Source organism: Eptesicus fuscus, chromosome 8 (assembly GCF_027574615.1).
Source record: "Eptesicus fuscus isolate TK198812 chromosome 8, DD_ASM_mEF_20220401, whole genome shotgun sequence".
Classification (NCBI taxonomy): domain Eukaryota; kingdom Metazoa; phylum Chordata; class Mammalia; order Chiroptera; family Vespertilionidae; genus Eptesicus; species Eptesicus fuscus.
This window is the reverse complement of record NC_072480.1, coordinates 32009004-32036080: the sequence shown is the minus strand read 5'-3', so window position 1 is coordinate 32036080 and position 27077 is coordinate 32009004. Positions and strand designations below refer to the sequence as shown.

General features: G+C 35.3%; 1 pseudogene; it reads left to right on the top strand.

Moving 5' to 3' along the window:
* The window catches only part of LOC129150097 (thyroid receptor-interacting protein 11-like), a 77531-nt pseudogene extending 50851 nt beyond the window's left edge, over nucleotides 1-26680 (top strand).
* The last annotated feature ends 397 nt before the right edge of the window (nucleotides 26681-27077 follow it).

Genomic DNA, 27077 nt, shown 5'->3' with positions numbered 1-27077 from the left:
TGGTGGTCAGTGCGTATCATAGTGACTGGTTGTTCTGCTGTTTGTTTGATTTGCATATTAGCCTTCTATTATATAGGATGATGTGTTATTATAGGCAAGGCCTCTATTTAATTTTTTTTTTAGGTAGTGAAAGGGAGGGGCAGAATTTTCACTTGAGCCTGAAGCTAAAATTGCCCTTAGATCAAAAATCTGCATACCACTGAGACACATCTTGGTGAGGCTCATTCTGAACCATCTTATTTAGTGAAAGGAACCTTTTGTATGTTACAATGACTAACTTTATCTCATGAGTTGTGTTTTGGCTTCCAGCCTGTATCCAGTATTCATGCAGCAACTTTAGCTCTTCTGTTTAATATTTACCTGGCATATCTTTTATTTTATTTTCTCTAAATCTTTCTAGATCTTTATGTATTAGATAGGAATAGCCCATGAACACAGACAATAGTCTGATGAAGGCCTGGAAGGGGTGGGTGCAGGGTAGAGGAGATCAATGAGAAAACAAAAAACAAAAAAACTAAAACAAAGGGACATCTATAATACTTTCAACAATAAAGATACATTTTAAATAAAGAAAAATATCTTAGTTGAAAAAAGTTTTATGTGAAATAATATAAGTAATTGCTCTACACTGTACTTTATATTATCAACTCCTCTCAAAGATATATTAATTGAGCCTATGTTCACTTAATATTAATTAACTCTATGTTCATTGACTGTAGGACTGACTTCCGCCATGCTGACCCAGCACTGACTGCCACAGGGGCTGTAATCAAACCCTGCTTTTCTCTCCCAGCTTCTGCCCAGGCCTCATCGCAGTCCCCTCGGCAGTCAGTGCTGGGTCACCATGGCAACCCAGCACGCCAGACTTCCAGTGTTCGGTCTAAACCTTTGGTCATTTTGGATGTTATGGACCTTGGCTCTTTATAGATAGATAGATAGATAGATGATATAGATATTTTGAAAAACTTAGGAAAAGAGAATTTTTAGAAAATATTTTTGAAAATAAATGTTGATTTAGATGTTTACATAAGTAGAGATTTATTATATTTATCAATCAGGAATAGTCTTAGATAATATTCTGTCTATACGTTATTAAGAAAATATTTAAGAACCTGGGATATCCATTTTTAATTTTATAAACAACATATAGATTCAGCAAATCAAACACTGAGATGGAAAAATAGGAATAAGATAAAATATTTGGCATTCATAGTCACATTTATGAAGTGGATCATCTTCTGTTTACAAAAAAATAACTTTTTACAAATAAGGAGTGAGGGAAGACACAGCATAAATGGATACACTATATAGATACAAACTCAAATATGATTTTATTCTCCTAGGGTAAAAAAGTAACATGTGATGCATCAATGAGTAGATCACAAATTGATCAAGATAAAAAATTGACTAACCAACAGCTATTTATTATCTATCTATCTATCTATCTATCTATCTATCTATCTTCAATCTATCATCTATCTATCATTATCTATCTATATGCCAAAAGCAGTGTTTCAAATCATAAATATTTGTAAACTTTTAGGAAATCATATATTTATAGCTTCAACTACTTGTTTTCCCTCAGTATCTGTTGTTCCCTTCCTCCATAATAAGAGAAATATAAATTTTTGGAATGTATAACTTAACATAAAAATATTTATGTAGTCTACTCTTGTTAGTTGCTATTGTCATATGACTAAATTATGTCCAATGGGGAATAAGCATATGTGTCATATGGCTGTTTAGACCTATAATAATTAGCTTGCATGCAATTATTTATTTTCCTTTTTCCTAATTCTTATTGTTGCCATTGTTGCTATTTTCTTTCCCCTCCTCTTTCTTCTCCTTTCCCCCTCCTCTTCCCACTCCTCTTCTTCTTGCTCCTTTTCCTCATCCTCCACATCTTCTACTTCTCCTGCCTTTTGTCTTAGTATTTTAGGAAAACAACAGTGAAATTTTATTATGATGAAATGCAGTATTTTTAGAACCTTGGTAGCTACCTGATTGTACCATACCGCAAAACATCCTTTTTCTGCCTGCCATCACACGTAGCCATTAACCTGACCTTTTAAAAATCATATTTTTCTTTCTCTTTTTATAATTTAGATTGCTTTTAAAGTTTAGGCTATTTTTGAAGTTTACACAGATTTATACTATGTAAATTCTTCTGAGACTTGCATCTCCCATAATACCATGCTTAATTAATTTTTATTTCTGCATATTATTTCACTCAATAGCGGTATAACAATTTATATATTCTGTAAACTAACATTCATTTTTGTTTTTAGTTCTGTTTTGATATTATGAACACTGGTACCATAAATATTTTCACATGACCCCTAATGAACATATGCAAGGTTTTCTCTCTTACAAATGAAATTGTAAGATTGAGTAGGTAATGCCACACTTCAGAGTTATTTGTTCCAATTTAAATTTCCACCATCAATCTAAGAGGTTTTCTGATGCTCCAATTCCTTGCCAATATTAGCTTGTGTTAACATTTTTAAGATAATGCCAAAATGATAAATTAGCAAGGTTTTAATTTTTTATCTCTCATTATAAAATCAGCTAACTTATCACAAGTTTATTTAGCCCATTGAAACTTTTATTTAGGAAAATAATTATAGTGTCACTTGTTTTATTTTCCCGTAGGTGTTTTGCCTTTATATTTTTATATTAAGTAATATAATTTCTTTTCATATTATTGATTGTATTCCTTGTAGTGTATATTTTGCAATATCATCATGTCATATTTTGTGGTGTATTTTGAAAATGAGAAATCAATACTTTTAATGTAGTTACTTTACCAATCTTTTATTATACCTTTTTATTTTTATGTCTTGTTTAATAAAACATTTTCATTTCTCAATGAAAGATCATATATGTATCCTTATACTCAAAACCTTTATATTTTGCACTTTAAATTTAGAACACTAATCTACCTTACATCTAAGTACCTTATTGTTTCCAATAAATTTCTCTAAATTCCTTTCACTTTTTTTTCCATATACAATCCTATCATTTATTTATAATTGTGGTATATTTTTCCACACTTTTTCAAATCATTTTCTTGCCTTACTATACTAACTAGGACTCCGTGCATGTGAAATACTGTTGTTTTATTCCTAATATTTTAACATTTAAAAAATTTGTTCTATTTGGGTTAATTTTTAGGTGTGTTTCTATGAGAAGATTAGACCTAATTACCTCGTATGCCATTATGGAAACAAATATTAAGTCTATCTACCTATCTATCTATTATCTATCATCATTTATCTATTTATCTTTTCGTTGAAAGTAATTTTCCCTTCAGTACTGAACTATTTAAAAATATTAATAAAATATTTCAGTATGGACTGCCATTTTCCTGCTCATAATATGTGACTGAGTTTCATTAAAAATATGTTTATGATAAAATGGTGTAATGGTCACAAATTCATGCTCACAGAATATCAGCTATGAAAAGTGCACAGACTTTTAAGATCCATTTTCTAAATATTGGTATGCTCTAACATCATGTAAGAAGCATCCCAGATAATATAGTTAAGGAATTGATAGTCTTCCAAAGAGAGATTTCTGTTCATTATTTCTGGTAATGCATACACATGTAGAACCCCCTCCCCGATATACATTGGTAAAATATGATTAACAATAGTATTATAACAAATCATTTAAACTGATTCTGTCATTCTAAGATAATTTATAAAATTATCTGTGTAAAACATTTACTTATTCATCGGTATCTGTAATAATAAAAGGGTAATATGCTAATTAGACCGGGCGTCATTCTGGACAAAGCCAGGGCCCAGCGAAGCCACCTGGGTCCCGGGTTCCTGCCAACAGCTGGAGGGGAGCAAACTGGGTCCCAGGTGCTGGAGGGAAGCCGGTGCCAGCAGCTGGGCGAAGGAAGGCCTACTCTTGCATGAATTTTCATGCATCAGGCCTCTAGTACTAGAATAAGTAGGCCAGTAAGACAGTAATACTTGGAGAGAAGTGGCATTTCTCCTGTTAAGACACATTAAATAAAAAAATCAAGATGTATAAACAAGGTTGAGAATCTTTATCTCCTATGACCGCATATGCATTTCAATTTTATATTTAATTTGAGTGAACATTTGGTTTTGATCTGATACAGAGAAGGAATCTATCTCTATCTATCTATCTATCTATCTATCTATCTATCTATCTATCTATCTATCTATTTGAGCCTAAGCTACCCTTAGGACCAAACAACTGGAACTACTGGTCGACCAGTCACTATGACGCGCACTGACCACCAGTGGGCAGACGCTCAATGCAGGAGCTGCCCCTGGTGGTCAGTGCACTCCCACAACAGGAGCACCGCTCAGCCAAAAGCGTGGCTCACAGCTGGCAAGCACAGCTGCAGCAGCAGGAGCCTCTCCAGCCGCCACATCAGTGCTACCAAGCAGCGGTGGTGGCAGGTGCAGCGGGGTCAGGATGAGCGGCCGCGGAGCTGCACTTGGCCCCAGCTGGGGCTCCTCCCTGGCCGCTTGCGGCTTCGGCACTGCTGAAGAAGGGATATTGGACTGCCAGGCATCAGGCCGAAACCCCGCAGTCCAACATCCCTCTAGGGGTCCCAGATTGCAAGAGGGCACAGGCCAGGCTGAGGGACCCCACCCTGCCATGAATCCGTGCACCGGGCCTCTAGAGAACATATATTATCTTAGTGTTCCAGAAAAAGTTATTTTATTTTTAAGATTTTGAAATATGTCATATAGTGAAATAAATATAAATAGCTAATTTGCCACTGGATTTGATGGTTTTTTGAAATTCTGTCGTCTTCAGCCAAGAGAAGGTTTAAGTGAGTATGTAAGTTTAAAATATATTTAACTACTTAGTTCTGTTAGAGAGGAGGGAAAATGGATTATTGGAAAAGACAAAAGTATAAAAAACACATAGCTCCCTTTTATGTTTGCAGAAAGTAGATAATCTAGAAATACATGTGGTCCTGGCTGGGTGGCTCAGTTGGCTGGAGCATTGTACAATACACCAAAAGGGTGCAGGTTCTATTCCAGGTCAGGGCACCTACCTAGATCGCAGGTTTGATCCCTGATCTGGGTGTGTAAGGAAGGGAACAAATTGATGTTTCTCCCTCTTTCTCGCTCTCTAAAAAATATTAATAAAATTTTTTCTCAGGTGAGGATATATATATATATATATATATATTTATATGAAGACTCACAAAAATGAAAATTCCATGTTCAATGTATGCCAAGTGTATATTAATAAAGACTGAAATATGGACATAAACACTTTATCCTTAATATTGTAGCAAAAGTGAAAATGCATAAATTAATAGAACAATGGTTAATATGTCCCTGCAATTATTTACATTATATAATTATTATTAGACATTTTGGGTTATTTAGAGTAGTGTATAATTAGAAATGTAAACTAACAATTATAATGTTGCAACCAAATGAGCTATGTGTTAAGTAACTTTCCCTGAGAGGTTTTGATAATATACTTATTTCAAAGAAGAAGATAATTTTTTCATGATGATCCATTTGACTATTACAAATTAGAAAAAATATGATAATTTATAATAAATTTCTGTTATAGGTAGGTAAAATTTCAATGTTTTTAGTATATTGCAGTCTAATATTTAATTCAAATTTAATCTAAAGTTTAAAATTATATAAAATTGTACCAAGAAATGTTATGGAAATTCTTTAGTGAGAAATTTTCAAGGATAATCTATCCCATTTATTTTCAAATGGCAAAGTAGTATTTCTAAACAGTAGAAAACTGAAAATACAAATATATCAAGGGAATACAGGAAACAGTTACCCATAGTCCTATCTTGGAGTATCTTTATATATATTTTTCAGTTATTTCATATACTAGAGGCCCGGTGCACAAAATTCTTGCACGGGGGTGGGGGTCTCCTCAGCCCAGCCTGCACCCTCTCCAATCTGGAACCCCTTGGGGGATGTCCAACTGCCGATTTAGGCCTGATCCTTGATTGAGCCTAAACTGACAATCAGACATCCTTCTCACAATCCGGGACCACTGGCTCCTAATTGCTCACCTACCTGCCTGCCTGATCGCTCCTAACTGCCCCCCACTGCTGGTCTGGTCACCCCCAACTGCCCCCCTGCTGACTTAGTCACCCTCAACTGCCCCCCCTGCTGGCCTGGTCACCCCTTACTGCCCCTCCTGCCAGCCTGGTCACCCCCAACTGCCCACCCCTGTCAGCCTGGTTGCCCCTCACTGCCCCCTTTTGCCGGCCTGATTGCCCCTCACTGCCCTCTCTGCCAGTCTGGTCGCCCCATGCAGGCTGCTGCTCGGTAGTTTGGTCACCTCTCACTAACCCCCCTGCTGGCCTGGTCACCCCAAGCAGCCTCTTCGTTCATCCATTTGGTTGTGATGGTCGCTTAGGCTTTTTATATATATATAGATATTAATATAATTATATCTGTATATAGATATATGCATGTGTGTATTGCATATGTACTCATTCACACATATATTTACATATTCATATATTTTTATTTTTTAATTTTTAATTTTTTAAAATATTTTTATTGATTTTTTACAGAGAAGAAAGGAGAGGGATAGAGAGCTAGAAACATTGATGAGAGAGAAACATCGACCAGCTGCCTCCTGCACACCTCCTACCAGGGATGTGCCCACAACCAATGTACATGCCCTTGACCGGAATCGAACCTGGGACCTTTCAGTCCACAGGCTGACGCTCTATCCACTGAGCCAAACCAGTTTCGGCCACTCATATATTTTTAATATCATAAATATATTTCCAAGTCCTATGTGTCCTTTAACACATCACTTTGATAGGAGCATAGGATTTTATTTATGAATACTTAATTTCTATTTTTTTTTTAAATATCCATTTAAACACATGTAAAAGTGGATATGATTCCAAGAATACTGGTATGGAGTATTTAGAAGAGAGCTGCATGGAAAATAATGACAACTTGATTTAGGTCCCAGATTTATTTTTCTTAGTGCATTTGTTAAATTCTAATAACTTCTTTTTAAATTGCTCTGAATTCCAGATGTAGCTGAAGGAAGTTGTTAACTCCTGCAATGTACATTACTACTTGTTTAAGTGGCTTATAGGAAGGTTTGACATAGACTCATAGAGAGTTCTTTGAGAAATGTTGTACCAATAACACTCAGGAAGTAAACCAAATGATTCCATATTATAAAACATAGATTTTTGAAATTGTGAGTTGAAAAATGGTTTGGACAATATGGACACTAAATGCAAACAATATTTTAGGTATACGCTAAGTCATTTAATTAGCATGTATATTTTTCAATAAAAATCTATTTGAAAATAACTTCATTTTTCAGTAAATATTCAATAACAATTACAAGTGATACATAAAATTGTGAAATAATTTGGCAGTATTATGTTTTCCCCAGTGATATATAAAATGACAATTTATCTAATAATCAGTAGTGTGTTGGGTTCAATTAATTTCAGATAATTATATAATCTAGGACATTTCACTTTTCTAAATGAGGAGTTGACTAAATGACAGGTGTCAGAATTATTTCAGCAGCATCCTCTGAGCAAGAAGATAAAAATTTTGCCCTCAAGAGATTTACATTTCAATGAAAGTTTTCATCTAGTTCCCATTAATTTTAGAATAAAAATATCCTCAATACTCTTACATCTGAAACACACACACATAAACATATCTACATGCTCAATGATACACATGGGCACACACACATATAGCTCTGTATTTATACTTTTTTGCATCTAATTGACTCTGTTCCTAATTTCTCATTTACTCATCAAAACACCAAAATCTATTATGTAACTTCAATATATGAATGTGAATAATCTCATTGGGTTCATTAGTGATTGACAGCCTTTCAAACATTCGAGATTGGTCATTCTCCGTTTCAGAACAAGGAGTCTTATATCTTTTTAAAATTTTTACTAACTTTATTGGTGACATTGGTTAATATAGGTTATATTAGGTTTCAAGTGTACATTTCTATGATACACGATCTGTGCAATGCATTGTGTGCCCACCACCCAAAGTCAAATGATCTTCAGTCACCATATATTTGGCCTCCTTTACTCTTTACTACACCCCACCTTTATTTTAGTTTTCCAGGCACTCCTGTTATCTTCTTACATCTCTTGTTACATATCTCAAGCATAGTTTAGGAATTTTATTTCCTTTTCTGCTCCTTCCATTTTGGTGCCCTGTAGAGCCATCTTCAGTTCTGTTGTCTTCTTACTTGACATTTTCTTCATTGCACTTTCCTACATGCCCACTGCTTCAATGAACCTTATGGAAGGACAGCTTTATAGATCTGCATTTTCCCATCTGCAATCTAAGATATCCAACCATTTTCTGGACATCCAACTCTAGAAGACTCATGAGCCTCTCAAATTATTTTCATGTTCATCATGTGTTTGCTGCTATATTCTTAGGATAATACTGTCTTTCACCCTAGACAAGTGGGGCTATTGTTCCTGATGCATGCCTCTCAGAAAAAAAAATGCACAAATAACGTTACTGGAAGACCACTTGGGCACCTCTGCCAACTGGGAGAGGAGAGTGCTGGTGCAAGGACGGGTACAGGGCAGCCTGTTATCTGAAATATTCTGCTTGGTGATTTCCATGATTAGGGTCCCATGCTTCCCCACATTTTTTTGTTGTTATTATTATTTCTTGGAATAAATATGCAGAAGTCTCATTCTGAAGGTTTATGGGTGTGATACCGTCAATATAATATGCTTCTCCGGTGTGGCAGGAATTTCTGTTCGGACTACCAAAGCCCACAGTGTTTCCTTCCTCCACACAATTCCCAATAGACCCACAGTAACAAATGCCCAGACTTTGACCCTATTCTGATGCAGTTTTACGGTTCTAATTTAATATTGCCTGTACTTGAAATTTGTATAAATGGAATCATGTAATAGTTATTCTTTCTTTTTTCTATCCTTTAAATTGAGTGGAATTTAATGCATATCAAAATGGTTTCTTGTACTAGTACTTTGTATATTTTCAGTATTATAACCACTTATCTCGTACTGAATCATTTGTTGCCCTGCTTGCTATATGAAGGGCTAAGAGGTAAAATCTAAGTGTTAAAATCTTCTACTTTGTCAATCTGCTTATTTCTTTATGTAACTTTGCTGAAATATGCTTCATACATTTTGAGAATATTACTGGATGCATACAAATTTAAAATGTGTGCGTTTCCTTGAAATTTTAAACCTTATCAATGTTAAGTCACCGTATTTATCATCCCTTTTGATCTGTTATTTAATAACAATGCAGTTATTGAATATTTATTTTAGTCATTTTACAGAGTATATCTTTTCCCCTTTATACAATTCCTGTATATGTGTACATTTTACCTGTTACTTTTTACCAGAAATTAGTTTTTTAAGCCAAATGACAGCAATTGCCTTGTACAGAAATCATTTAGCCTATATAAGCTTAATGTAATTTCTGATATGTTCAATTTAAAACTATCTTTTTATGTGCTTTCTAATTGTCCTGATTGTTTTATGTTCTGATTTAATGTGACATCTTTTGAAGTTGTACTTTTAAATTTACTATCTAATTTTATATTTTTTTCTGTTAGCTTGTGTTAAACATTGTTTTCAAAATTGTAGTGGTTATCATAGAACAGGGTTTGACAAGCTACTCTGGCTCACTGCAAGCCATAGCCTGCCGTGCCCATTATTTCTATATTGTCTTTAGTTATTTTTGCTTTAATATGGCAGAGTTGAGTGGTTGTGACAGAAACTGTATTGCCCATAAAGATGAAAATATCATCTGGCCCTTGGTAGAAAAACTTTCCCTACTCCTGCCATTGGAAATAAAATATCAAATCCTAATATGACTGCTTTCTCAGGCAAGACTGTTTTAGGGACCACATATAGCCACCTGCTCAAGATAACTAAAAATTCAAACAAAGTAGATGAAACGATAGATTTCAAGGCACTGAACATCAGGCAAGAAAAAGCGATGATCCCCGAAAGATGGGAGCCCTATGCTTATGGCAATTCACTGCCTCAAGAGAGCTTCCAGACTGTGAAGCGGAGAGGGTGAACTCAGGCAAAGACTATATTTCAAAATATTTCTTCAACCAGTCTTTTCACAGCTGCCTCTGGCTGCTATTTCCCCAATTAGTAACCTCCTCCCTACTCTTCTCCACACCTCTCCCACACACGTTTTTAAAAGACAGCTTTCAAACTCCCTAGTGATTTTCTCAAGAGTGTCTTGGTTTGGTTGGTTGGTTTTGTCTTAATTACAATTGTTGCTTATTTTGTTTTTGTCAGTCCCTGAAAACCATGTTTCTACCTCTTCTCTTAATTTCTCTTGGGTTGATCTTGTGAGTGTAACTCAGCAATCTGTGTAAATGATCTCATTAGAATAACTGCCACCTCTTTTTTAGTTGTTGTGTTTTTTTTTTTGTCCACCTGCAATGTAGCCTTCTTGTTCTCTCTTGCCTCAGCTCTTAATCTAATACATTTGAAAAATCTTTAACTTTTCGGTGGGTTTATAAATACATCTAATATTTTTTCATGCTGCAATTTGAGTATTGAATTTTAGATACATGCTTGTGTTTTGTATTTTTCCACTTTCTCAAGTATGTTTTAATGCCATTAAAGCCATTAATTTCCAATTACTATTTCCCATGAAAGCCCTAAAATAGATTCTAATTTTGAAAATGTTCTTTCAAATCAACAAGTAAATTAAAACTTATATTATTTGAGTTAGTTGAGTGAAGGAGATTGAAGTAACAAAAAAAGTTATTATATTAGAGGGGAGAAAAATAAAATTAAAGATAAAAGGTGATAGAAAATAGGAAATTGGTGAAGAACAATGAGAGCATTATGCTAAGCGAAATAAGCCAGTCAGAGAAAGATAAATATCATATGATTTCACTCATATGTGGAATATAATGAACAACATAAACCGATGAACTGAAATAGATCCAGAGACATAGAAGCATTGAACAGACCATCCAACCTCAGGGGGAAGGCTGGGGTGGGGGGAGGGGGAAGAGGATTGGGGGGAGAAGAGATCAACCAAAGGACTTGTGTGCATGCATATAAGCATAACCCATGGACACAGTCAGTAGCGGGGGTGAGGGCATGTGCTGGGTAGGGATGGGGAGGGAAACAAGTGGGGAGAGGTCAATGGGGGAAAAAGGATTCATATGTAGTACTCTAAACAATAAATAATTAAAAAAACAACAACAGATAAATCAGCCAATTACACCAGCCAATTAATTTATATGTCAGGGAATGGAATGAACCTGTATTTTCTTGTTCAACAAACCTTCACAAAGTAGCTAACACTCTATTTGCCAGTGATCTAGACCACTATTGCTGTTTCTAGTAGTTTACAACAGTTGCCTGTCTTATATGCCCCATCTGTACTGGCAGTTTATGTGATTTTGAAGGAAAGAAGAGGATATACAAGGATAAACAAAGAGCATAATAAGTAGAATAGTATCCTTTTTCACATTCCTTTCATTCCTCTGCTGATTCTCTATATCTAGATGTTGAGATGAAAAGAAATCTCACTCCAATCTTCTTTTGCTTTATCAACGCTTTGTGGCAGCCCCGGGCTACTACTGATACTTTTCCTGGTAGAGCAATGGGCTTCAATATGACAGCTATGACCCAGGTATTGTCCTGTTTGTTTCTTTAATACTCAGAGTAATAATTTTGGTTGGACACATAGCAGGTATCAGAAACTCAGCGTCCTGTTAGAATAAGAAAGTGGGAGGAATTGTCACTAAATATCAATGAAGCTTTAATGAAGCTAAATACTGTCACACGGTCATCCTTGAATTCTCACAGTCCCCAAAAAAGAACTGTTATGACCCTTATGTCAAGAGAGGAATAAGACATTAAAGAGATAAGGAAGTAGTCTTCTTACTTAAGGCTACAGAATTTATAGATTAGGTATTATTATTGTTCTTCTACATTTTAATTTTGCTACAAACCTAATGTTTTTTATATTATACTATTAGGGATGCCTGCTAATAAGAAAATATATAAAGCAATGTAAGCCTTTTCCCATGGAGTCAATAATTTAGGCATGAGGGAAATCTAACTATTTGGAAATAAGAATTAGAAGCTTGCTATTTTATTTCATCTGGATTAGTTTCATGTGCAAGGGTGTGATATAATGGCTTAAAGATTAAAGGAGAGTAAATAGACATTAAGAAAACAGATAATAAGAGAAGAACTTGTAAATGTATCCCAAAGTTAAGAGAATATAAAAAATAATTGTAAACAGCAAAAACTGAGCGAGTGAGGCATTGATGAGGCATACTTTTCATCAATAAGAAGGACTGTTTAGTGACACTGGACACAAAAGAGAATTCAAGAGAGATTTTTTTTTAAGATGAAGATGAAATTAAAGATGAGGATCATATATATATATATATATATATATATATATATATATATATATATATTTATATATTGATTTCAGAGAGGGCTAGAGAGATAGAAACATCAATGATGATAGAGGATCATTGATTGGCTGCCTCTTGCATGCCCCGCACTGGGGATCTAGCCCACAACCTGGTGACCTGACCAGAGCCATGATGGCTGGGAATCCTGACAGGTCCAAGATAAGATATAATCCTAGAAACTTCCCATAGACACTCTGACTCAGGGTTTTATCAGTGCTTTATTAAGAAACAGTAACAGTTTAAACTAAATATAGAGATTTCCATTCTAGTGCATGAAAGAGGTGCACGTATACACAAGAAAGTAACTCTACCAGATATAAAATGTTAGGATTTTTTGAGAAATCTTAAAGCTTGAAAAAATTATTATTTTTTACAAGCATATATAATTACTTATTAATAAAAGCTATTATTATTAATAAACACAACACTATTTATATCAAGCATATAGTTGACAATTAGTGCTCTAGTTAAAAAATAACTAATAGATTTTTTTTTAGAATAGTGTTGAAAAAGAAAAATTGTCATTTTAAATGTATAGGCCATTTCTGCCTTCTCAGAACTAAAGGCTGAGGTTTATTTCTGCAGAAGATTATCATATTGTTAAGAAAATAGAAAATATGACAATAAAATATTGCTGTGTAATATAAGCTGTTCTGTCAGAGGCAAGAAGTAGAAGAATCATGACCAAAAAAGCTGATAAAGTCCTGAAAATTTCAGTCAAATATATATATTTGTCTATGTTAACTGAAAAATGATGAGTTAATTTCATAAGCTCTATCATTAATTTTAATTATATTTTAATGTTTATGCAAAAACAAAAATTGGCATTCTTTTTTTATTAAATTTACTGGGGTGACATCTGTCAACATAATCATATAGGTTTCAGGTGTGGGTTTTATGTTACAAGATCTGTATATTGCACCATGCTCCCCAAGCCCAAAGTCAAATCTTCTCCCTCACTCCTTCCCTCTGGCAACCACCACACTGCTGTTTGTGTTCATGAGTTTCACTCATATCACACATATAAGTTAAATCATATGGTTCCTAGCTTTTTCTGACTGACTTATTTCACTTAGCATGACATTCTCATTGCCCATCCATGTTGTTGCAAATGGCAGTATTTCACCCTGTCTTATGGCTGAGTAGTATTCCATCATGTATATGAACGACATTCTTTGTCCAGTCCTCTATGCACAGCAAAAGAAACTGACAACAAAACAAAATGGCAGCCAACCTGATGGGAGATGATATTTGCATACAGTAGCCCTAACAAAGATTTAATTTCCAAAATATACAAAGAATTCTTAAAACCCAAACAACCCAATCAAAATGTGGGCAGAGGACCTGAAAATACACCTTTCCCAAGAAGACATATGGACAGCCAATAGATGTATGAAAATATGTTCAACCTCACTAGCAAGTAGGGAAATGTAAATCAAAATTACAATTGGATACCACCTCACACCTGTTAGAGTGGCCATTATCAACAAGACAAGCGATAACAAGTGTTGTGGGAAAAGGGGATCCCTCATTCACTGCTGGTGGGAAGGTAGACTGGTACAACCACTATGGAAAACAGTCTGGCTATTTCTCAAAAAATTAAGACTAAAACTACCAAATGGCCTAGAAATCTCTCTCCTGGGTGTATAGCTGAAAAACTCAAGAACATGTATTCACAAAGATATCCCCCCCGCCATGTTCATTACAGCATTGTTCATGGTGGCCAAGACATAAAAAAAAAAAAAAAAAAAGGTGTCCTGTGTCAATATTTCTTAAATGAATCTTAGATCAATTGACCCAAAACAACACTTTAGTCCAATAGGTCGATTTCTCAGTTGTTTAGAAGGGGCACACCTTTTTCTGGCTATTATGAAAATGTGTATGCATGCTAATATTTTAACTTGTATTTAGTAAATAACTGTAGATAGAATAATAAATGCATTAGGTATAATATTAAATACCTGCTCAGTTTTTATTGCTTGTCTCCTTATCTAGTTTTGAACCTATTTCCTTTTAGAGGCGATAAGACATTCTGTAGTATTCCCTGCTTGGAAGATAGTTCAACCCATGATTGTGACACATCCTGGTTGTGAACACTTACTCTCTGCACTTCAGGAATAGGATTTTAAAATTCGTCAAAAGCCAATAAATTTAAGCGGCCAGTAATAGTGACAAAAATTTCCTCCCATCTATTTTAGGTCATTCTTAGAACTTGTTCCTAATACAGCAGTAAGAACAATATGAATCTAATTAAAAGTAGTTTGATATTATGACTAACATTTTATTAAACCCAAAGTGTTTACAATTTTCAATCAACAGAACTAATTTTGAATGTCAAATTAATGAAGTTTTAATGAGGAATTTAAAAATGTGCTAAAATAATATCTGACTCTAAATAATATCATGTTGACTTTTATAACATAATTATATTAGCACATTCAAGACATTCTAATTTAACTTTGGGATATGTAAAAAATCTTTTCATTTAGTATTGAAGTACAATCTTTCTACTACCTTTTAATTCTAATTATATGTCCACACTATGTAAATCCAAATCAGAAAACCACATATGATTAATGACAATGATCTTTAAAGCACTTTTTAATAAGGAATATTGATCCAAAAATAGTACTAAGGCTAGATAATACTGCTTTGAGATATAAATATCAATTTTCTTGATATCTAAGCAGAAAGCACTAAGCATATTTCATTTTCCAGCCTTACCATAACTCATCAGGCTTATGGTGCAGAAGCCTGGACTTCTTCTGTGGATAATCCTTCAGAGGCCTTTCTCTGTGATGGACGTGTGACTGTGTTGAAAAGATTGGAAGCATAGACTACATAAGTAACATTTTAGTTTCAGGCCAGTGAAAGATAAAAGAAAAAATGAATATATTTTATTATTAATGAAACGTTCCTTTTGTGGAAGAGATTGTCCTTTTGAATATTCATGTCAAGAGAAGTGAAAGTCCAAGGTTGAAACAGCAGACCACAGTCTCACAATTTTTATTGGAAATTTGGAATTAGAGCTTGCACATCATCCTCAAAGTCCAGGAGCATTAAATGATAGAGTAGCTTTAACAGAGACATGATACTCAAAAAAGGAGGTTTGGTGGGCAATTTCCTTATTACGGAATACTCCTCAGGGTATATTAGGTGTTAATGCAACACAAAAACCTTCAACTTCTGTGGAATCAAATTATTTTTATTTTTGCCTAACATTATTCTATGAATAAGTAAAACCTAATTCTGTTAAGACAAAGACCCAATAGAGAGTGACATGATACCTTTGTATCTAAATCTAAATAAAATTTGTAGTTGATAAATTGAAAGTTTGTTTATTAAAACATTAGTTCTTGATTCTTATGTTATTTATTCATTTATTTTTTTGCTATATACTCCTTTTGCATTATGAAAAATCCTATACATGTCTCCAAATACTGTCTTTAAATACAATACATACAATAAAAGTATTACAAAGGAAATGAAATATAAAAAATATCATTGCCAACATATTTACAATTTTTGACATTGTATGTGTTTTTTATTAACATCTTACAGATCTTTCAGAGATCCTGAGTACCATAATTTTGAACCAGCAATAAATATTAAAGATATTTTGACACAGCTGTATAATTATTAAGTATTATTAAAATATATGCAATTTTTGTTTACATATTCAAAAATGCAAGTAATACAAGTGTGCTTTTTGTCTTAACTCATAACTAAAGGTAATGCAAATTCCCAATTAGGAATGAACATTGAAAAATATTTCCCCCATTTTGTTTCACACACGTTGGATTTCATACATTATTCTTTTTATGGAAATTAGGATCAGAATCCCTCATCCACTGCTGATGAGAATGTAAACTGGTACAGTCACTATGGAAAATAGTATGGAGGTTCCTCAAATAAGACAGTTACCATATGACTCAAAAACCCCTCTTCTGAGTATCTACATTAAAATTTGAAAACATTTATTCATAAAGATATATGCACCCCTATGTTCATTGTAGTATTATTCACAGTGGCCAAGACTTGGAAACAACCAAAGTGTCCTTCAGTAGATGATTGGATAATGAAGATGTTGTATTTCTGTAGATATATGCAACTAGAGGCCCAGAGCAGATTGCTTCCACTTGCCTCAGCTGGCCACCCTGCCCTCCGCCACTCATAGCTCTCTGCTGTTAGTAGCTCACGCCCTGCCCCGCCTGCTGCAAGAGCCACTGCTCATGGATGGGGGGGGGGGGGCGGCGGGAGGGATCGAGAGGTGCTCAATGCACCTCCTGATGAACGGTCTTTGGTCGTTACGGCATTACAACCACTGGGTTTTTATTATATGGATGGGATACTACTCAGCCATAAGAAAAAATGAGATACTGCCATTTGCAGTAACATGGATGTACCTTAAGAATATCATGCTAAGAGAAATAAATCAGTCAGAATAAGCTAAGAATTGTATGATTTCACGGATATGTGGATTACAACTGAAACCCATAGACACAGACAACAGTATGGTGGTTACCAGAGGGAAGGGGGTTCAGGTAGTAAAGTGTAAAGGGGCCCAAATATATGGTGAGAAGGAAGTTTTGACTTGGGTGGTGGGAACACAATGTAATATACAGATCATGTATCAGAATTGTACACTTGAAACCTATATAATCTTATTAACCAATGTCACCCCAATAAATTTAATGACAAATAAAAATTGATAAAAAAAATAAAAAATAATAATTTGTTTCTGTTAGGGTTTGACCAAAACAAGCTGTGAAAGAATTCATAACTAAGAGGAGAGATTCAGAGAGGAAGTTTATTTTTCTTTCCAAGGGGAAAAAGGGCCAAGTGTTGCTAGTCAATACAAGCAGGGAATAAAGAGTGGCTTCCAGTTTTAAAGAGCAATTGGTCACTGTTGCTAGGTGATAAGGAAAGGAGGATGATTATGTTGAAGTTGAGAGATACCAGGGGTTGTCTTGAAAAGTTACAGTTTGTTTCCTTTCCAGGAAATAGTCTGGCAGGTGTCCTAAGGAGTTGTCTTGCCAGTATTTTTTCCCAAGCCAGTAAAACATGCTTAGAGCAAAAGTTATGAAGAGTTCAAAAAACGATTGTTAGAAGAGAAGGGCAGAAGGGAACTTTCTACTAACTAGAGATCCCTTGGTGTGAGTTAACCCTGAGTTGTGAAAATAGCAGGGGGGGAAGGAGAGGCAAGAGTGAGAGTAGGTTATCTTGTCCCAAAGTTTGAACAGAGGAGCCAAAAATCTTGGGGTTTAATTACCAAGTATTTCTCATAAATTGTGGAAGGCCACCACAAAGAAAAAGAGAGTCCTTTTTCTTTCCTTACCATTTCTTGGGTTAAGACTTTAGTGTCTATAGCATGAGTCAACAAATATTTTCTGTAAAGGGCCAGATAGTAAATATTTAGACCCTCTATGCCATAGCATCTCTGTTGCAACTATTCAACTCCGTAATGGGAAACCAGACATAAGCAACATATAAATAAATGGATGGGGCTTATTCCAATAAATCTTTTATTTTCAAAAACAGTTGATCTGCAAGAGGCCTATAGTTTGCCAATACCCGATATAAAGTATGTAAATAAAATCCATGTCTTGAGGTTACTAGCATGATGTATGAGCTTAATAAGCCTACTCTAGCCTTTATATCTCTTTTAATAGAAATTAATGGTTGCTTCTGGTTTCATGCCTATTCATAATAATTTTGAAGTAAATATACTTAAAATCTAAGAGAAGAAAATATTCTATGTTCAAGGATATAGGGTTAATAAAAATAATTTAATCATTCATGTTAGGACATATTTATTCCCTTAACATAACTAAAATTTTGTACTTAAAAATATACAATTAGCCAGAAAAAAAGAAATATTATTTCATCCTGCATTCTGTTTTTTGTTTTTTTTTTAATTCTTATGCATACACATATTGTAAAGATCTACACTTTTTCTCAATTGGATCATTTTACTTTTATTTATAACCTATGGATATGGACAATAGTGTGGTGAAAGCCTGGGGGGGGGGGGTGATAGGGAGGCAGGGGCCAATAGGGACAAAAAGGGAACATCTGTAATACTTTCACCAATAAAGATAAATAAAAAAAAAAATAAAAGTGGCCAAACATAATTTCAAGATCCAGGATTTGGAAAAACTGGGTTAAAATAAGAATATCATGAGTTTATTTATCTCTATGATGTAATTTATAATAATGCTTATATCTTATGAGGATCATGAAAATAATCTCAATTTTGTTTGAAGTTTAATTCTTTATATATTTATTTATTTATTTATTTATTTTTTATTTTTTTTCCCTTCAGACTTGGGAGAAAGCTTTGGAATGATTGATGCTAACCCAACAATTTTAAACAGGAAACTGTTGCTAACTCAAGGTCACAAAACTAAAAATGACTTGGTATAGTTTACAATGGTGATAAGCTCATTACTTTCTATAGCAATTTTAAGTATTTAAAAATTTTTTAACTTAATTCATTGATGTAATTATGTTAAAATTATTCTTTATTCAAAATTTTGAAGGTATTATTACTATTTAATATTTACATAATGCAAATAAGCTCTTAAAATGTCATGCCATTGTAAGTAGTAGGTTAGTTTCATTGGTTCTATGCTGCTTAATAAACTGCTACATAAGGCAAATTAAAAAAAATCTGAAATGAAATTTTTGAAGGACACCATTTAATAAACACTGCAGTGTGTTTATAGCCATCATAGTTACCCTTCTAATTTTCTTAATAAATCTTTGGCTAAACTTCTGCTGTTATCTTTTATCATAAAATATAGTGAGTCCCAACTAGATTGAACAATTTTCCCTTACCAAATTTTAAGTTAATTTTAAAATTTTGAATGCATTATTTCCATGAAAAAAGGATAAAGGTTTCTGTCCAGTATCATTTCCTGCTAAAAGTTAAAGTAATTAGAGATTCAATTTATCAAAATGTCATTCCCAAAATAGAAAAGGTTATGTGGTTTAATTATGTTCATGTTATTTCACCATAAGATTTTATTTTTCATCTATTAATTTATAGGCCAATGGTAAAGCCAGTAAAGTGAGCAGAGCTATGCTGAGTTCTCCAATATTACATCAAAACTACCCTACACATTGAGCACAGAAATCTTAAAGGTTAACGATACTCTGCTAAGGTTACAAATGTTGAACTTTAGTAGGCTGTTAATTAAAAAGAAAACTTTGTCATTGGTAGAATGTTTTCATTATGGCATACAGATATGACAATACAAAGATATAAAATCCAGTTTGGAAACAGATTATGCTCAAGGTTATTTTAGATGAAAACACATATAATCATGAGATACTTCAAAATATTTAAAGTTTTCTCTGGGTGAAAATTTAAATGTTTTATTGTTAATTGTATCTGAAATTTTTTCAAAACATCAATAGAATGGGCTTAACACAACATTTGGAATAATACTTAGCTCTACACAAATTAACAGAACAAGTAGATGTTACAAGTCAACTACTTCTGCAAAATTGGTGGCATTTGCAAATCTTGGGGACAATCCACAACTGCTTCTGTATGCATTTGTTAAAAGTTATAGTTTAGTTATTTTTTTTTTATGAAATATCCAACAAATATCATATTTTCTAGTCATTTACCCCAAAATATACACAGAAGTATGAGTGCTTATAATTACTCAGCTATTTTGGAGAGTACAGTGTGAAGCAATGCCTCAAAATTTTTTTGAAATTTGTCTTCCATCTTTAAATGACAAATCTTGTGTAAATGGAGAAAGATATGTGATTAACATGTGGAATGAACATTGATAAAGGTGATGGAAATCTGATTGCATGTCATGATATTTAATCATTATGGGAATTTGGGATAAATCCCATTTTGGGAATTTGGGATAAATCCCAATAAATCCCATTTTTTAATCCAGTTGTTCATGATATTTAATCATTATGGGAATTTGGGATAAATCCCATTATGGGAATTTGGAATAAATCCCATTTTTTAATCCAGTTGTTTTTGGGCAAGTATGTTTTGAATGCCTCATGCCTCATGTAATTTATTGTCTGGATACTGATAGTGCCACCTAACTTATGGAGTTGATCTGAGGAAAATTATATGCTATTTATGCTACTGTATACCATAATTTCTCAGTATACATTATTTTTACATGTTCTCTGTTTTGTAATTGTTGACACTAGATAAAATAGAAAAGTAGAAACACAGGAAACAAACAACAATATATTAAGTCCACACATGCATTTAAAAATTTATTAAATTTATTAGGGGACATTTGTTAATAAGATCATATCATTTTCCAGTGTATTATAATTCTATAGTATATTATGTGTGTATTGCATTGTGTGTTCACCACCCATAGTTAAGTCTTCTGTCACTGAAAATTTGACCCCTTTTACCCTCTTCTACCTCCTCAGAACCCCCTTTCCCTTTGCTAACCATCATGTTGTTGTCTGTGTTTATGAGTTTTTATTTATTTGTTTGTTCATTTGTTGCTTTCTGTTTTATGTTCCACATATGAGTGAAATTATATATTTCTGTTTTTTTCCCATCTGACTTAATTCTCTTAGCATGATATTCTCATGTTGTTGCAAATGTCAGTATTTCATCTTTTCTTATGGTTGAGTAGTATTCCATTATCCTATCTAATAATAGACCAAAATGCAAATTGACCATACCCCCCGACACACCCACAAGCCATGCCCACAAGCCACGCCCACCATCCAATCAGAGCGAGCATGCAAATTAACCCAAACCAAGATGGCTACAGCCACAGAGAGCAAGGTTTCCTAGGTAACAGAGGAAGCCAAGCTTTCCGCCTGCCCTTGCCAGGCCTAAGCCTCCACTCAAGCTACAAAGTTTCAATTATAGAAAGTAAACAAATTCAAACAAATGGCGGCAGAATGAAGCTTGAGAGAGCAGGCCAGGGTTGCCGCCGGCAACAGGGGAAGCAAAACTTTCTGCACACCCTGGCCGGGCCCACCCGCTTAAGGCAACAAAGTTTCAATTATAACCCCAAAACAAATGGCTACTGGCCTCGGAGGGAGCCCCAGGCTTGGCTCTGCTCCAGGCTACAAAGTTTCAATTGTAGAAGGAAAATAAATTCCAGATACCAGGGCCTCCACTTGGGTTGCCAGGGGGCGTGGCCGGCCTGCAAACCACCACAGGCCCCTCGCTCAGGCCACCCCACGCCCCAAGGGAACCCCCACCTGATCCGGGACACCCTTTAGGGCAAACCAGCTGGCCCCCACCCCTGTACCAGTCCTCTATCCTATCTAATAAAAGAGTACTATGCAGATTGATCATCACTGCAACACACAATATAGCTGCCCCCATGTGGTCAAAGATCCTGCCCCCAAGTGGATACAAGATGGCCACCACAAGATGGCCAGCAGGAGAGGGCAGTTGGGAGGTACCCGGACTGCAAGGGAGGGCAGTTGAGAAGGACCAAGCCTGCAAGGGAGGGCAGTTGGAGGTGATCAACCCTGCAGGAGAGGGCAGTTAGGGGTAACCAGGCCGGCTGAGGAGGGAAGTTGGGGGCAAACAGGCTGGCAGCAGAGTGGTTAGAGGGTGATCAGCCGAGTAGGCAGAAGCGGTTAGGGGCAATTAGGAAGGCATGCAGGCAAGCAGTTGGGAGCCAGCAGTCCTGGATTGTGAGTGGGATGTCCGACTGCCCGTTTAGGCCCAATCCGGTGGGATCGGGCCTAAACGGGCAGTCGGACATCCCTTGAGGGGTCCCAGATTGGAGAGGGTACAGACTGGGCTGAGGGACAAGCCCCCTCCGTGCACGAATTTCGTGCACCGGGCCTCTAGTATATATATATTAGCTCTTCTTTCGCAAATCATCTATCCATCGAAGGCCACCTAGGTTGTTTCTATGTCTTGGCCATCATGAATAATGCTGCACTGAACATAGGGATACATATATCATTAAGAACACAGTTTTGTTTTTAACTTTGGGGTTGATACCTAAAAGAGGGAATGCTGGGTAATATGGTAGCTCATTCTTAATTTTAAGGAAACTCCATTATGTTTTTTTCATAATGTCTGTACCAATTCACATTTTTACCAGCAGTGTATGAGGATACCATTTCTCCACAATCTCTCTAATTTAGTTTATAATGTAGATGCTGTAGTGTAGATTGCATTTTATATATATATTTATATATATATATATATATACACACAGGCCTGATGCACAAAGATTCGTGCAAGAATGGGCCTTCCTTCACCTGGCTACTGGCACAGCCTTCGCTCTGGCCGAGCCGCCTTTTAGCCTTCCCACTCTGCCCAGAGGCCCAGAGCAGCTGGGGCGGAGTGGACCACCTGCGTTGACACCATGGCGATGATGCAAGCCTCCTGCCCTGCCCCCAGCCACTCAGCACCTGCATATGCAAATTAACCTGTCATCTTTGTTGGGTTAATTTGCATACTCACTCCTGATTGCCTGGTGGGCGTCGCAAAGTTATGATCAATTTGCATCTTACTAATTTTATTAGTGTGTGTGTGTGTGTGTGTGTGTGTGTGTGTGTAAAATCTTTTTCAGTATTTTCTAAGTTATCAGTGTTAAGTCATTCTGAGGCTTTGTAAGAGTTCTAATAGATTGGCATAATGGCAAAGTACTTCATAAACACAAAGACAGTTTCATATTATCAGAACTAAATATGTCTATACTTAACCAAGTAAATACTTACGAATGATCAAGAAGGTTTGGTGATGAAAGTGTTTTAATATTAAGGGTTCTTTTTGCATTTGTATGTTAAGTAGGTGACTTTGAAGACAGCTGGCATGGAAGTTTCTCAGAAGAAAATATCTTAGATCAACTTTGATTTGTTTAGAGATGCAAGGAGTGCTGTGGGTTAGGTTAGCTCAATAAAGTAAGGTTTAATTTATCATCCAGAGACAAATTGCAAGCCTATCTCTTAAACTCTCATTAGTGTTCAAGGTTACAATTTCCTTCTCTTTAAGCCACCCATGCAAAATTGTCCGCTCCACAAAGTGAATCAAAATTAAGCACACACAGATGTGCCACTTGGTATTTCCTAGCTGGTAATATTTAGAGGAGGAATAATGTTGTATCTTTGTTGAATCATAAAAGGAAGTAATCATCTGGCACTAATTGAAACAAAGTCTACGCTATGGAGAAAATAAAAATGAACTTGTTTTTTTCCGTTACAGAGCCGAATGTTTATACTGCTTCTTCATCAGCAAAAACACACACCCTACACCTGCTGCTTTTCTCTTTTCTGCTGAACCTCTACCTAATTAACAACCATTAAGATTCACACCTGCGGTGGCTTTAGCCTTTGCCTACTGCTCTGAGCTGCAGTCCTTAACCCTTCATTTTACCTCTCAGTCTTTGTCTAACAGGCTCCGTCTTTGAGAGAGCTGTTCTCAGTATTTGCTTGCATTCAAAGTCACTCTTGGTTACACCACAGCTGGGGACTCGGAAGAGGCGATTGTTTTTTCTGGAATAAGACATGAACAGGTGGTACTCCCACCTGCTGCAAGACTGAATGTTTGTTGGCTCCAAACAGTTCTTGGACCTGATATTTGAAATGTTCTCTTGCGTTAGTGTACCAGAGGAAGAGAAAACGAGCCACAGCCTCTTTTGTTACAAATGGTCTCATTATAGTCATTCTCTGGTCGGTAATTACGGGCATACTGAAATAAATGGGTACATTGCTTTTTTGGACTGAGGATAAGTGGAAATAAGCCAAACAGATTGGCTACTTTATTTTAAAAATTAAAGAAGATTTAACCAATCAAATCGAGTGACTTATTTTCCCCTTGGGAAAATTTGCAAAGCTCTATTTGTAACTAACAATGGAAACATTTCCGGATAGACAAAGGAGTTGTGTCACTGTGATTGTCACTGCACAGAAGAAAGTACCTAGGCACTATCTAATCTTGGTCTATCTATTCTGTTCTCTCGGTTTATTTAATGTTTTGGTATTTCTGTTTCTCTAGTAAAGTGGGACAAATTGGCTCAAAAATAGTAGAGCTGCTCAATTTGAAGGCTTTTAAAGACAGAGTAAACCATTATAGTCTATCCAGTCGTAATTACAACCTGCAAAGTATGTAGGGGCTATTTTTGTTCTGAACAAAACTGAAAACATACTGTTAACTGAGGTTGTTTCTTTTCTCCTACTAACCTCTCTTTCATAGTTTTCAGTGAGTTACAGCAGGAACAATACAGAGTAGCTTGGATTCAAAGTACCTAAAACTGCTATTTTTGTATTTGTTTGTAGAGTTGTACATGAAAATAAGAGTTTTTAAATATTGTTTATATATCTATTTTATGTCCATATTCTATAGATATATGGATGTATATACATATAGATAATAAAAGATGTATATATTCAAATTATATACAATGTACATATAAAATTATTGATTAAAATATATTACATGAAAATCCATACATAGGACAGTAAGTAACCTAGTTTATTCAGACTCCAAATCAATTTTATATAAAGTATTTTTAATATACCTAGCATTTCAATTGTGACTGTAAAATGTGACTGCAGTAATATGATACTGTAACCCTAGCAGGTTTGACTCAGTGGATAGAGCGTTGGCCTGCAGACTAAAGGGTCCCGGGTTTGATTCCAGTCAAGGGCACATGCCTGGGTTGCATGCTCGATCCCCAGTAAAGGGCATGCAGGAGGCAGCCTATTAGTGATTCTCTCTCATCATTGATGTTTTTGTGTCTCTCTCCCTCTCCCTTCCTCTCTGAAATCAATAAAAATATTTTTTAAATAAATATGATGTTGAAGAACAAGGTAGCAAAGGATATTGAGCTGATGTTTTAAAAATTAAGAGTAAAGATAATTTCTCATAAATTAAAAGAAAGATATTGATTAGATCAAAGGGCAAGAGAGAGGGCATAAGATAAGATTCACATAATTGGTAGAGTCATGAAGATGAAATTTGGAAATGCTTCTTTGAATTTTCTTCCATTAAAACACAATCTCCCAGTATTCTTCTTTTCATCCCTTAACAGACTTTGTTAGACTGCCCTAGTTGTTTCACCTTTGCAAAATATATATTTACCTTTTTTTTCCATTTCTTAGAGTTTATTCCTAATCTTTCTTTGATTTTTCACCAGATAGTCATTCCTACATGATATAATCAATCTCAATAGTTATACTAGTATTGTGATCCTCATGAAACACTTAAAGAAACTGTCACCAAACTGTTCAATGTAGGACCAGCTGTCATTTTCAAAATAACATAATCCAAGGAACTAAACAAAATTTTAACACAAACTGAATACATTTTTCTTTTTCATGTATGTAAAGAAGAAATCATTTTTCTCATCAAGATTTTTATATATTGCACATATTTCTGAATATTTCCTTAGAAAATAAGTCTGATAATTTCACTGTCTTGCTTAAATTCCTTTAATTGTGTTCCATTATTTTGGAATGTGCAAGTCTCTATCATGACCCACAAGGTCCCGCAGGATCTGTCATCTACCTGCCGTGAGGGTCTCATCTCATGACAGTCTTCCATCCGTGCGTTCCTTTCCAGCAGCATCTGAAACATGTGCCTTGTATCCTCCGTCTCTTCACCTTTATACACACTCGTTATATAAAGCTATATTTTTAAAATGTCTTTATAGCATGAATAAAGATAAAGAAATAAAGATGTCTGGGGCTTATGCCTAAAATTATTTTTCAACACATTCTTCATTTCTTATTTTAATGATTTTTTTTCTCAGATTCCATTTTATTAATCCTCATCAGAGGATATGTTTTCCATGGCTTTTCTGAGAGAATGGAAGGGAGGGAGGGACAGAGAGAGAAACATCAACAGTTTGCCTCCCATACATACCCTGACCAGGGAACCAGGGGACTGGGAGCTAATCAGCAACCCAGGCACATGCCCTTGACCGGGAAGCGAACCCACAACCCTTTGGTGCATGGGCCAATGCTCTAACCACTGAGCAACCACCCAGGGCTCTCAGATTCCACTTCAAAAGCAACTTCTTGAGGAAGCCTCTGGGGGCTCTCAGATTGGGTTGCTTCCCTTTGTATGCGTTTCCCCAACGCTTTGCTTTTCCTTTCCCAGCATTTTGTCCAGTTGAGATTTTTGGGGAGCAACGAACAATCCATGAAGTCTTTACAGATCTTGTATGGTGCTGGATTTGTCCAGGACTGTCTTCGCCAGAATGTTTGCACAGCACACAGCCTTGGAAGATGAACCTTGAAAAAATTACGTTAAGAGAAGGAAGCCAGTCACAAAGGCTTATAAAGCATGATTTCTCTCAGATGGAATGGCAGGATTAGGAAAATCTACAGACAGAAACTAGATTAGTGGAGGCCTGACCTAAGGCTATGGGAAAAATTTTGAGTAATAGGGAGTAAATTTAGGGGTGATGGAAGTGTTCTAAAATTCACTATGGCAATGGCTTTACAAAACTGAATATGTATAAAGTGAAGTGTTCCTTTTTAATAGATGAATTGTTTTGTATATAAATTATATCTCAAAAATTTATTTTAAAAAATGTGCTTATGATCTGAATTAAAGGTAAATAAATAAAAATATTCAGGGCTTCTTAATTCATGGATCATTAGCTATAATAGAAACCTACTCAGTG